The sequence below is a fragment of the Pinus tabuliformis genome, chromosome 4_1 (genome assembly GCF_031772625.1).
Source record: "Pinus tabuliformis cultivar Carrire ecotype Pingquan chromosome 4_1, CPIR1, whole genome shotgun sequence".
In the NCBI taxonomy this organism is placed as follows: domain Eukaryota; kingdom Viridiplantae; phylum Streptophyta; class Pinopsida; order Pinales; family Pinaceae; genus Pinus; species Pinus tabuliformis.
The window spans coordinates 50433591-50447373 of NC_142303.1; the positions used below are offsets into that span (position 1 = coordinate 50433591).

At 41.3% G+C, this 13783-nt stretch overlaps 1 pseudogene; it reads right to left on the bottom strand.

Moving 5' to 3' along the window:
• Positions 1-7951: 7951 nt before the first annotated feature.
• Positions 7952-8748, bottom strand: LOC149174113 (pre-mRNA splicing factor SR-like 1 pseudogene; annotated as a pseudogene).
• Positions 8749-13783: the final 5035 nt, after the last annotated feature.

Below are 13783 nucleotides of genomic sequence, written 5' to 3' on the forward strand. Positions count from 1 at the left end.
CCCTAGAAGTTATTAAAAGAAGGAATAATCTGAGGTAACCACAAACCAAATCTTTTAGACTCGGGTTCTAACCAACCTAAGTCTAGAGAGGGCTCTATCTTTATAATTTAACTTTGTTTTTATTAGATTTTAGGCTAGTTCTTAGTGTTCATGAGGATTTTGATTGAAATTTGGGTGGTGGAATTCTTGGAACAGATGGATAGAACTAGGTTTTTAAGCCACTGGGCTATGGCGTTAAATAAAGGATAGCTTAACTGGACCAGATCATTAAAGGGATTGTTTATAGGGCGGGCTCGCAAAGCAAAAGGCAAATCTTCAAAGGGCTGATGGATGGAACGATTCTAACCAAGGTAAAAGGGAAATGAAGAATCCTTAGATCAGGATCAGAATGAGGAGCAAAGGGTCACCATCAGCAAGGAGCTATCATGCGGAAAGAGTCAATTTTGCGGACAAAACCGACCTCCCTAGAAGCTAAGGCTTTCTAGTGACAAACAAAACAATCAAGCATTATCTTTCCCTAAATATGCATTTAAAATAAAAGTAACCAGGTGTTTAAGGCTTACCTCTAGTCCAGCGCTTGTTTGCAGCAGCCAAGCCTCTCCAATCCAGATGAGCTCCTCCTTCTCTTTGAAACCCACATTCACTAACAAGCAAAGGATTACATAGCACCTGAATAACTCATATAATAAAACATATTCATCATAGAGACCAAGGAGTTTATGAAACAAATTATATATAACAACTTGTTGAGAAAAATGAACTTAATTGTATTAATTGGAAACAAAAGAAACCATTACAACCAGTGCCTTGGTGTTGTGCAGGTCCCTCCCAGGGTCCAGCAAGAGTTCTCCTTTACTTTGATCAGCTCACCCACTTCCAAATGAAGCTAAGAAAGGATTGGAATCTCTCCTCTCAAGCTCTAAAGGGAGTCCTAATTTCAGCAACATCTACCCTTAGGAATGTTTAGGTTTCAACCTCCCCTCCCTCTGGCCCAATGCATGTATTTATAAAGCTTTGGTGGAAGTTAATCAGGTCCACCATCAATGGGATAAGCCCCTCTTTCAATGGGATAGCTTCCCTCTTGATGGGATAAGTTCCTCTTTCTTTGGGATGCACGAACCATCTAGAGGCGCTCAATACACGTCAAACCATCTTCTAGAATGCTCTAGAATCGACCACAAGTAACGTTTTTGAAGTAAAACTTGCGCCTTTTGACCTTTACAGGAGTATGCACCCACCCCTTTACAGACAGAGCATACAAGTACGCAGGTATTGTGAACTTAAGGTGCGTACACGCAGGTAAGGTTAAGAGAAACTGCGTAACCAGAGTTATATTGATTTTTAAGGACTTTCTCTCTTTCTTGGGGTTTGACATGAAGAGCAGAGGTATAAGACTTGCCAAGGAGGATAGTATGACAGTTGATGGAGCCATACTAACTGCAAATAGTCATGGTGACAAATTTTAGTGTAACAGATTGCCCCCTAAAGTGCGAAGCCTGTAGTAGATTAGGGTTTCATATCATCTAGGAAGGGTGAAGTACTTTATCATTTCAAGGATTATCTTGTGGAGAGCCCAGTTAGAACCTGTAAATATTCAACACAAAATACATATATGAGATCATATCATCGCTGAGGTAGGCATTCCCATACTCAGATCGAAAACTTTAACTAACAAACTAACTACTGCTCTGATACAGGAATGATTTCGCAGTACATCATAATCATAGACTCATGTAGACATAGTATGGACGCAACCATCTGTTTATAATTAGTCTACTATATAATGAATACAAAACTCTTCGCAGCCTGGATGGTGGAAACTAGATCCAGGGTCTTCATTTCTACTTCCCGAAATAGTATGATTCTATCCATGTGAATAAATGAGTTGATGTCGAACATGGTAGAAACCACTTGATTACCAGTCAATGATGTAAATTGTTAACAAGTGTGAGAGAGACCACCAGTGATGTCAATGGTTCTCAAAGTACCCAGTACATTCCATGAGATGTGAATGAATGTGTTGACGTCGAACATGTCACGGAATCCTTCGATTGAAAGTCAATGATGTAAACTGTCGTCAAAGGCGAGAAACCTGCCATTGATGCATGCAGACTTCAAGGTACTGATGATTTCTAGATCATCTTTCTAAATAATGTGCTGATGTCGATAGAAAGTAATCCGTCGTAGGCAAGCCCACAACATGAAATCATAAATCAAGTTGAAGAAATGTAGCTGTAAGGACTGACTCAGGGATGGTCAAGATGGATGACAGGTATTTTGCAGATGAACGGTTTATTTGCAGTGACCTCTTGAACACATAACGACACGACAGATGGCTTGGTGACGATTGACCCAAAGTTAATACCCGAATGAAGAATTTCAATGTCGTTTGATGAAATGTGAGGCAAAGGATTTCCCAACCCAGGTGAATGAAAAGTGTCGTGTTCAAGAGTGGTGATAAGGTTTCTCTGAGACAAAGGATAACAAATAGGCTCACTTTTCTCTCTTTTCCCCCAGCATTTCTGGCAAGTACCTCTTTATTTTTTACAAGATTGAGGAGGATAACATTTGCTTGATTATAAGCTCATCCTTCGGATAAGTCCAACTTAGTTTAGATTCGAACCCTAAGAAGGAGTGGTCCGTTCCTGTTTGTAATCGAACAGGTCCTTTACTGTGAAATTTTAACGAGTCCAGTATAGGAGAAACTCAGCGTTTTTCAATTTTAGAGAGTCTGAAAAAACTTAAGAAGACTCCAGGGTTGAACTTTTTCGTAAATTTGTGTCTCCCAAGCCCGAAAAAGTATAAAATAATACTTGAGAGAACCGCTTTATCTTTACGACCAAGGAGTACTTTCATAATTAGTGTCTCTGACCTGAAAAGTAAAAAAGCGATCAAGGACACGTCGTTTTATTTCCAATATCGAATTTGAAACGACAAAAATCCGGCAATCTTTTCATGTTTTTACAGTCAGAAAAGGGCTATAAGAGGACCGTCTTTTAATTCCGTTTTAACGAGTGTAAAAGAAATGCTCAGCAATCTTTTCATGTTTTAGGAGTCAGAAAAGGGCTTAAAGATGACTCTGTTGTTTTTGTTTGTGAAAAATGACAATTTTTCCTGAAAATCCTTTATCCTGCACAAAAACCAACACATTACTCATACCTGTTTAAAGATAGATAAAAATATTTTGAAAAATACCTTTTCATGGTGAAAAATAAACAAATTTACCATTTATTTACCCAAAAATCCTATAAAAAGGGCTTTTACCAATTCATTTTTACCATTTTACTGTTGAGGAGAGAAAAAGGGCTTTTGGCAAGAAACTTCTCGTGGACATTGCAGAGAATCCGACCGTCGAAACCGAACGTCGTCTCTTTCAGGTATTCTACAACATCTTCCTCTTCATTTTCATCCATTTGGAATTCGTTTTTAGCCCCTAGTTTCATTTTTTTGAGGCTTTGGGGTTTCAAGATCTGCCTTTCGGGGTACGCAGGTGCTCCACTGGGGACCCGCGTACCCCGACATTTTCTCAATTGGGAAAATGCTGGGCGTATGCACCTTGCCTTAACGAAACCTGCGTACCCACGCTCTGTTCCTAAAGGCGGGGTGCGTACTCCGCGCAAAGGGTTTACACACCCCAAATTCTCCAAATTGGACCAATATTTTTTAATTTCATGGATTCTAATGGATGTTTTCTGGTGTGTAGATCGTTCACCATGCTTGATTGGTGCGAGAGAGAGCATGAAGATGTTGATTTGGCTGCCATTAATCATCAATCGTCCATTGATGCTTTGAAGGCATGTGGCCTTTACAAATACTGGGCCATACCTGGCATGAGGGCCCAGGTGAGATTTCTAGAGTGGCTGGTAGAAAGGTGGAATGTTCAGGATCAATGTTTTTATATCGGAGGGAACCAACTCAAGATAGAGCCCTCAGATATTTACTTTCTCACTGGTTTGCCCAAGAGAGGCGAACACTTGACTCTGTTCTAGACTAGACTGGGTGGCCAGTCCATCGCTAGTCTCCGACTAGAGTCGTGTAACACTCAGAACCAGGAGAAGGGGATAGAGATCAAAACTATATCCCGACCTGAACTTATGGTGATTTCCTTTACAGTTACCAGACTTTGCGGGGCTACCACTTTGCACATTGCCACTGGGTCCCAGATGCGGATGGCGATTGATTGCTATCGAGGTACCATTTTTAACTGGTGTGACGCTGTGTTGGCCAATGTAAAAGGCCAACTAACTCGAGCCAAAAATGGACAGCTAAAGACTTTTGGTTATGGGCCTTTAATTGTGAGTTTTGGCTTAGAGAGGGTTCCGATGCTGATCCCACAACAACTCACTGTTGAGGCTGGGCTTCTCGAGAGCCCAAATTGATGCGATGGGTTGCGGTTATGGCCCGTCATCCTGATGAGGGAACGGAGGTTGTTCGATTTACTCCAGAGTACTTTCACTGGTTAGAGGACCAGGTCTTTTCGATACAGGATTTTCCTTATGCCGGAGTTGATTTTCGTGGAGATCCGGACATGATTCTTCCATCGGGAGAACAATGGGATGACACAGGTAATTCATTTTTCACAAGTTTTTAAACTATTTATTTTTTTTTGTTTGTATATCGTCTCAAAACTGACAGGTAACAATTTTCAAAATGCAGATGTAGGCCCACGTCGTCCATCCAATCTCCGGCCTTTCGAGAGGAGACTGCCAGTTGTAGCGGCGCCGGCCCCACAGGACGAGGCCACAGAGACTTAGGTTGAGTTGGAACAAGACCTATAGCGTCTTAGAGCAGATATACCAGAGACTACTATAGATGATATTCCTATCAGGCTTCAGTGCTATGTAGTCGCAGTCCCAGGACCTTTCAGAAGGTTCTTGTGTAGAGTAGCCCGTGCAGTGGTGTCATATAGAGAGCATCACCAGTGATTGGATGGTCGTTTTGTAGACACATGCGACATTTTGGTTTTTTGTACTTATCATTTTTGCCGATCATAAGGTGTTTTTCAACCTATGATCGAAGACGATGTATTTTTTGACACACTCCTATCTATATATATCATTATTACCGGCTTATCTTGTTAAACATGTGTGATGAAATGTTTTTAAATTTACATGTATGATTATTGCAAATGTCTATTTAACATTCGAGAAGCAATTGCATCTGCTAATGTATTTAAAGACCTTGGAATATGCTGATGTTCAATGTAATCAAATTCACGTTCCAAGAGACGCACTCTCAAAAATAACCTTAATAACACTGGATTTCTAATGGCATAGACTCTATTAAGCTGTAATACAACGAGTTCAGAATCTAACCTCACTATCAAACTCCGAATCCCAAAAGAAATAGATTCAGACAATAACTCAATCACTGCATTGTACTCGGCAATGTTGTTTGTTGTTTGACTGAGGCTCACCCCATGCATAGAAACTAACTCTTCAGAGGGCGAATAGATGACCCAAGCTACAGAAGAGATATTCCGTGTACTACGACAAGCACCATCAGCGAAACTAATGTATGTTTGGAGAGGCATCGACACCTGCATCATCAAGAGTAAAACCAAGATAAGCCAGAATAACGACGATAACACATTTTCTAAGCTAAGCACACTGTCTAAACTAACAAACACACTAGCTAGAAAGAAAAACTAACCTAGAAAGAAAAACTAATCTAACTAAAAATCTCCATACCCATCTTTTAAGCATAATACCTCTTTAGGTAAAGACCATTTCTGGGTTTACCTAAAGAGTCCTTGTCAAAGTCTACCAGCTCATAGGCCCCTTTTGCTAGTTTTCGCTTGACAATATAGGGCCCATGCCACATAGGAACGAATTTTTCAGCACCTAATTTATCATTAGCTTGATCATATAACAACACTAGGTCTCCTTCCGAAAAATTTCGAGGGGTCACATTTCGATCATACTGAGCTTTCATCCGTTTTGCGTGAGTCTCGATCGCTAATGTAGCATCACGTCGAGTCTCATCTAATTGAGCTAAGTATACTAAACGCTTTTCCTCTTCGAAAGTAGTTGGAAGTAACTCGATGGCCATTTGCAGTGACGGGATTTCGCATTCAATGGGTAGCACAGCTTCCAAACCATAAACTAGTTGGAAAGGAGTGAACCCTGTTGATGTTTTCACTGAGGTTTGGTATGCCCAAAGCGCTGAAAATAACATGTTGTGCCAATTCGACCGATGAATACCAATGATTCATCGGATCATGATAACTAAAACTTTGTTGATGGACTCAACCAGACCATTTGCTTGTGGATAATAAGGAGTTGAACTATCGTGACGCAAACCAAGCTGGCCTGTAAGTTCTGTCATCATAATGTTTCGAAAATGGCACCCATGGTCAGTGATTATCGCTTGTGGGACACCAAACCTAGCAATTATATGATTGAATATGAAAATTGCAGCTGTCTTGCCGTCTACCTCGAATGTAAGCATCGCCTCGGCCCACTTAGTAAAATAATTAACCGCAAGGATGATATACGCATGCCCCCCGGCTGAGTGAGGGTTACATGTAAAAAAATCGATACCCCATTTAGAAAAAGGACCAACGGCAGTTATAGGGTGGAGAGGAGCAGGTGGAGCGCGCATATTTCGATCAAACACTTGACAGTTGTGGCATTTTCGGACCGCAGTAATACAATCTTTAAACAAGGACGGCTAGAAGTAGCCAGCGCGCAATATCTTTTGGGCTGTGGCATACCCAGACATGTGACCGCCACACGCTCCAGAGTGACAGTCATTCAGAACTCTTTCAGCTTCTTCGTGAGTTAAGCAACGTCGGGTGTTATCACAAAATCACTACTGAGGGCTGCAACCAAGCAAGATTTCATGTAACTCTTTCAACCTAACTTTAGATCAAAGATCAGCCTCTTTGATCAGAGAGGGCTCTCTCACAAACTCTTGATAAAAATCCTTCACTACAACAGATGGCTAACTCTTTACTCATTCATGAAAGCAAAAGCTGGTTGGAAACATATCAAACTGGTTTTCATTGGGCTATGGAGTCTCATATACTAGGTAAACAAGAAAAACATAGTCATTTCATGGAAGTCAAGGCTCTTTGCATTACATGTCAAACATACTCCATCAAAACCACAGCTTGCCAAACACACAGGAAGTCAGAGCATAAGATTATGAATTCTGAGTGATTGTGTTACAACAAGGCTGTAAAAGAACATAAAATATAAAACACCATCATTATATTTGAACACAATAATCCATCGAGAATCTTGAGAAGAAATCAACACTGTTTTACTATTACTGTCACAAGTCTTACAATGGCCCAAATAACTCTGTTTTTGTATAAAATGTCCAACCCTTTCTACATCCAACCTTGATCCATATATAGGCAAGCAAACTAAATCACCTCGAGCTTCCTCCTCCAGCATGAGGGGAGCCTCGAAGGTGGCTATTGACTATCCCTATCTAGTGCATAACTAACTTATTAATTACATAATGGCTAAACTGAAATTACAAATGGTTTTCATTTAATCAAAATCCACAATCTTTGCTCCTCGTAGCATGATGTTTTTCTGGCTCTTGACACATGTCCTTTCGCTGCTTGGGTTAAGAGGGCTGAGCTACAGATGCAATGAATGCTGACTTTGGATGCTTGAAAGCGCTGATGGCTCATTAATTGACCAAAAGATGTGCTCCTATTTTAACGTTCTCTGTCTCCCAATATTCTCCGAAAGTTCAGCAACATGTCTCAGCTCTTTTAATAACCCCAAGTATGGAATGCTGCCATGTTTTAGATGTGCTGTAAGTGATATTAATAGACAGGTGCTTCTCTTCCTCAACTCCCGCTCACAGTATCACACTAGCTGCTCTGCACTTTAAAATCATCACCTACAGCAGTTTCGTAGCGCGCTACGAAACTGCTGTGTGATTTCAAAAACACAGTCTTGTGATATGCGTAATAAATTCTACTGTACTTTTAATAGTCCCTAACAGGATCCCTGCTCCTCTCTCTGTCATGATAACGATCACCATTGGTTGATTTTGGAATAGCATCACTGCCATTCCTGTCACGAGGCAGTGTTCGACGCACAGGTGAGGCATCTCGGGTAGAAGCATGATGTGGTGCACGCTGGCCAAATTACACAGATAAAGCAGCTTTAACTGATGGTGGCCTTCGGGCAGTGTCATCTGATCCATAGTGATTAGTATCACCAGTCACTCCTGCATGCCGAGTAGGAGGATTCATTCGTTCCAAATGAGCAGTAATTTGACACATGATAGGTACCGGTATGCGAGGAAAAAGTGTATCAAAATAGTACTGGCCTAGAAGTAAATCACGAACATAAACACCCATTGTGGTCATCCTTCCATTTGATCCTGGAGAAAATTCCTCCTCGTCCTTAACATAAGGCTCAACCCAACCCCATAACGTCTTAGGATCTGCAACATAACGCAGGTACAGGAAACCAATACATCTTATGTATGGAGAATCCTCGTGCTTAAGAAGCCCATGTATTTGCTTCACTGTCAACTTCATGGTAAAAAATTTGTAGAGAAGACAAAATGCTGTAAACGGGCCCCTACAATTCCCTGTCATCCATGGTTCTACATGATCAACTTGATTATAGATCTCATCAATAACTTCATGGTAGATCTTCAGCCTGTACAGTTCCTTGAAGTAATCTGAAGACAGGATGTTCATACAGAGAACCTTTTCAAGCAAAGAATCAATAGGCTTTCCACATGTTTGTACTTCCATATTCTCACCCAATAAACTTCGTTGAGCACAAAGTTTGATGTCCTCCTTTGTGAATGACGAGTTATAAAAGACGAATAAAATGCAGCAAGGGTTTAAGGTTATAGATCCTGCTAAGAGAAGTAGTTCCATGCAAATAAAAAGATAAAAACTACGCATAGCTTGTGGATTTAATGCAGGAACATGCTCAAATGGAGGAAAGGATTGTTTTCCCTGCTCTGGAAAGGGCCGAGAAAGGTTTCACTGAAGTTGCAAATGATGAATATGCACGAGATTTCGCACTAGTGAATGACATCCGTGGAAGATTGAATGGCATTCCCTGGAGGCTGTAGAATTGCATACTAAAGAATAAGATAGATGGATACCTAGATAGCCTTTATAACCTCTCTAAGCCATTTAGTCTTGTCAAAAGGATCCTTCATACATACGAAGAACAATACCGAATACTAGAGACTGTGCAACCACTAAAAGTGCTTTATATGTGTATCGCATTTCTTGGTGATATCCCCAGAAATTATGATATGGCCTACACATTTAATAGACAAAGGCACAGTCATTTCATGGAAGTCAAGGCTCTATAGCCCAATGAAGACCAATTTGATATGTATCCAACCAGCTTTTGTTTTCATGAATGAGTAAAGAGTTAGCCATCTGTTGTAGTGAAGGATTTTTATCAAGAGCCTGTGAGAGAGCCCTCTCTGACCAAAGAGGCTAATCTTTGGTCTAAAGTCTGGTTGAAAGAGTTACATGAAATCTTGCTTGGTTGCAGCCCTTAGTACTGATTTTGTGATAACATCGGGAAACCAAGTATGCCCCACGACGATAAAGAGTATCTCCAATAATTTTGTATTGTTGGGACTGGAATCGATTTTTCCGTCGTTCCGTCTTTGAAAATTCGGGCGGAAAGGATTGGGTCTGGAGATAGATGATGATATCCCCATACCACGGATCTAAAGTGCTGATCAGAAACAAAGACTTGTCTGCAATGGGCTCCTCTGCCACAGTTTTCGTGTCAGCACGCGGGAAGTCACACATTAACTCTGAAAAAACTAAAGATTTCTTAGACTTAGATTTCTCAAACTCCAAGTCGAACTCCTGCAGGATAACAATCCAATTGGAGTACTTTCCCCCTAGCAATTGTTTAGTCAAAACGTAGATCATAGGGCTGCAATCCGAAATGACTGTAGTTTTATGGAGTAAAATGTAGTGACGAAAACGTTGGACAGCTTGAACGGCTGCCAATGTCAATTTCTCCACATGTGAGTATTTTAGCTCAGTGGGATTTAACGTCCTACTAAGGTAATATATCACATGTTCTGTTCCGAATTCATCTTCCTATACTAAGACCATCCCGATGGTGGAATGGGCGGCGGCGAGGTACAAAAAGTAATCCTGGTTGTAGTTGGGAGGATGCAGCAACGGTGCATGGGTCAACGCGTGCTTGAGTGCATCAAAAGATTTCTGAGCTATCTCATCCCAAGTGAATTGAGCGTTCTGTTTCAACAACCGTGTAAAACCCTTTGTAACCTCGGCGTAGTTAGGAATGAATCGTCGTAAAAAGTTTGCTTTCCCTTGCAAACTTTGGAGTTGGTGAAGACTCGAAGGAGGAGGCAATTTGATGATAGCTTCGACCTTCGAGGGATCGACGCGAATGCCGGATTTTGAAACTACAAATCCCAGCAATCGTCCCACTTCTATACAGAAGACACATTTGTGTGGGTTCAACCGAATTCGATAATGCCTACACCTCATGAAAATTTCTCGTAAATGGACAAGGTGGTCAGCTCGATGTAACGAATGAGCGGGAAAATCATCAAGATACGGTTGCACAATTTGTTTGATGTCATGAAACGCATAAGACATTGCCCTTTGAAAAGTTGCTCCGGCATTCTTTAGCCCAAAAGATAATTTGCGATAAGAAAATGTCCCCCATGGACAAATGAAAGCCGTTTTTGGTTGATCGGCAGGTAGAATATTGATCTGATTGTAACCGGAAAAACCGTCCATAAAGGAAAATATTTCACCGCCGGCACAATCGTCAATTATTTGATCGATATAGGGTGTTGGGTAGTTGTCCTTTGGGCAAGCTCGATTAATGTCCCTATAGTCGATGCATATTCTTATTTTTCCCTGTTTTTTATTAACCAGAACAATATTCGATACCCAATCCGTTAATGGGATCGGATAAATGAGCCCTGCTTTCAACAGATTCTCAACTTCTTCTTTAATTGCAGCCGCTTTTCGTGGGTGAATCTGACGCAAACGTTGCCGGACGGGTTTAGCGTCCAGGTAAGTCTTGATCTCATGGACACCAATTGCGGGATCAATTCCTGGCATTTCCTCATAGGACCAGGCAAACACGTCGCGGAATTCTTGAAATAGGGCCTTGTTGTTTGAATTTCGTCATCTGTACACGAGGCACCTATATGAATGTTCTCAACAATTCCGGGCTTGACTGAAATGTCAATGGGAATAGTTCGAGAGATGTTTCCCAAATTCAGCTCTTAATCAGGATGTTTCATTGGATTCTTAGCTTCTTTGACATATTTAGCTGTAAAGATTGATGAGAAATCATTTTCAAAATGATCATCCTCAAGTAAAAACGAAGATCTGTGATGGAGATCTTCCCATGGTAAATCATCTACACACAGGACTTCACGAAGTTGCTCGTCAGACGACACAACTTCGGGAAATGCTATTAACTCCGAGGTTGATGTGAAAAGTGATTCCTCATGGACCACATTCATTTGGTCGATTTTGGTTGAACGCGGGTCGGTAAAAGACTGCACGGCCTCATAGGCAATTTCATATGGACTCAAAGGCATAGCATCACCAAATGAGTCTATCTCAAATTCAGAAGGAACGATCCAAGGATCGTCATAAACAATGGTCTCTGATGTAATCATATGAATGGATGCAAATGAAGACAATGCGTTGATTGGAGGAAAAGGAAAAGTTCCCAGTAGACTGGCATCTTTAACTAATCCTACTCCAACATCCTTATAAGGGATAGTCATTTTACCGACATGCTGAATACTCTCTGAAGAGGCTGGGTCGGATGAAAAGTAAGCTAGCTGGTCTATTGTTACGATCTTGCCATTATGTGGAAACTTTATTACTCGGAAGACCGATGAAACGACCATTGTCATAGCGTAAGACCAACTTCAACCCAAGAGAAGGTTGTAGTCTAGAGGGGCATCAACCACCTCCACATCCAGACTAATGGTTTTTCCTTCAACCCCTATAGGCAAATCCTGAAGAATGCCAAAAGGATGAAACCCACGGCCATCAAAGGCCTTAAGAATTGTCAGGGATTGATTTAGTGAAGGAGAACCAAGCGATCTCCAACATTGTATCGACATAATACACGTGGAAGCTCCCTCATCAATTACAGTCTGATGAATAGGCCTGTTTTTGACTATCACTGGGATCTAGAAAGCCATTTGATGAGGTAAACGCGGTGTACTATTTTCTAGATCAAAGATTATTAGGTTCGGGTCCTAAACATCAACAGCTCCTATAGCCGACAAAAGTAATTTGCGTTGTGCTGGACATGATTGCAGCACTTCCAAAGCCAACATTGCTGAGGGTGAAACAGCTAAGTCCTCAACAATGTTATAATTCTGGGCCGCTCTCGCATGTGGATTGAAAGCAGACTTTTGAAGTATACCCTTGGCGGACGGTTTGATTACTAAGTCCGGGTTAGGTTTCTCGATCTGTAGTGGATCGGAACCGGGAGCTGAGGTTGATGGATTAGAGTGAGAAGATTCTGCTTCTTTGCCATCAATAGGACTTTTACTACCATAATCTTTCGATCGAGTCGCAATCCTTACATGAGACATCATCAATATGGGTTCTTCACTAGCACTCGAGGAAGAACCTATCATCTTACTCTCCTGCTTTGGAAATGGATCTTTCAAAACAGCAGGAGTTGGGGAACCTTTGACGATTTTCACAACCTCTGCCCGATGAGGGCAATCTCTTGTAAAATGATCCTCTTCACAAATAAGACAAGGATAACGAGGTTTGTGCTTTTCATCATTGGTTTCCAACTTTTCAGTTTTCTCCTTTGGAGTTTTGTCTGATTTATTCTTCTTCTTGCCTTTCTTTTTCCCACCAGATTTTGATTTAGCCGTAGATGACTCTATAGCGTGAATATCGGCGGAAACTTCAGCAGAAGAATCTCCTGTCGGGGAGTCTGGTAAGGTTATAATAGGAGAAGAATTCTTTGGGGATTTCTTCTTGCTTTTAGTGTTCACCGTACCAATCATGCCATCAGCAGCATGAGATCCCAAAGGAGCAACAGCGATTTGATTTGACTTAGGAAGATCTGGGATATTTTCGTGTAACGTACCTGACTGAGTATAAACTAAGTCAAGGTACTGCGCTTGAGCAATCACTTGCTCCTCAGTAACTACTCCGGCCTTAGCTACGTCTTCAGTAATCTTCGGTAACAATGATTTAACAAATCATTCAGCTAAGATCTGGTCCGGGATAAAAACTTTCACTAACCGCCTTCGACGTCTCCATTCATGAATATGATCGGAAATATATGTGGATGTCAATTGTTTTAATGAAGTTAATAACTCCGTGCCATTATCATATCTGACCGGCAACTGAAGATGAGTTAAAAACGAGGTAGCTAACTGGCTAAAATTATAAAAAGAGGCCCGTGGTAACTCAATGTACCACTTGGCCGCGAGACCAATGAGAGTACGCTGGAAAATATGTAAGCGGATCGAATCATTCGAGATGGAATTAGAGGCACACCAGAGGTGGTAAGTCATCACATGATTCGACGGGTCCTCTCCAAACTTACCTTCGAACTTGGGAATGCCACTGGGCAACTTATTTGGAATTGGCGGCCAAAACGGAAGATAATTTATTGGATCATTCGTTAGGCGCGACAAGTCTGGTAAATCCAAAGTTGCGATAAACGGTAATTGCCAATTAGGATCCCTAAAACTCTGGGTCACAAGACCAGTCCCAGGAGGAGGATATCTAGGATAACTAGGAATAGGAATCGCGTTCGGGATATTGTATCCTCCTGGA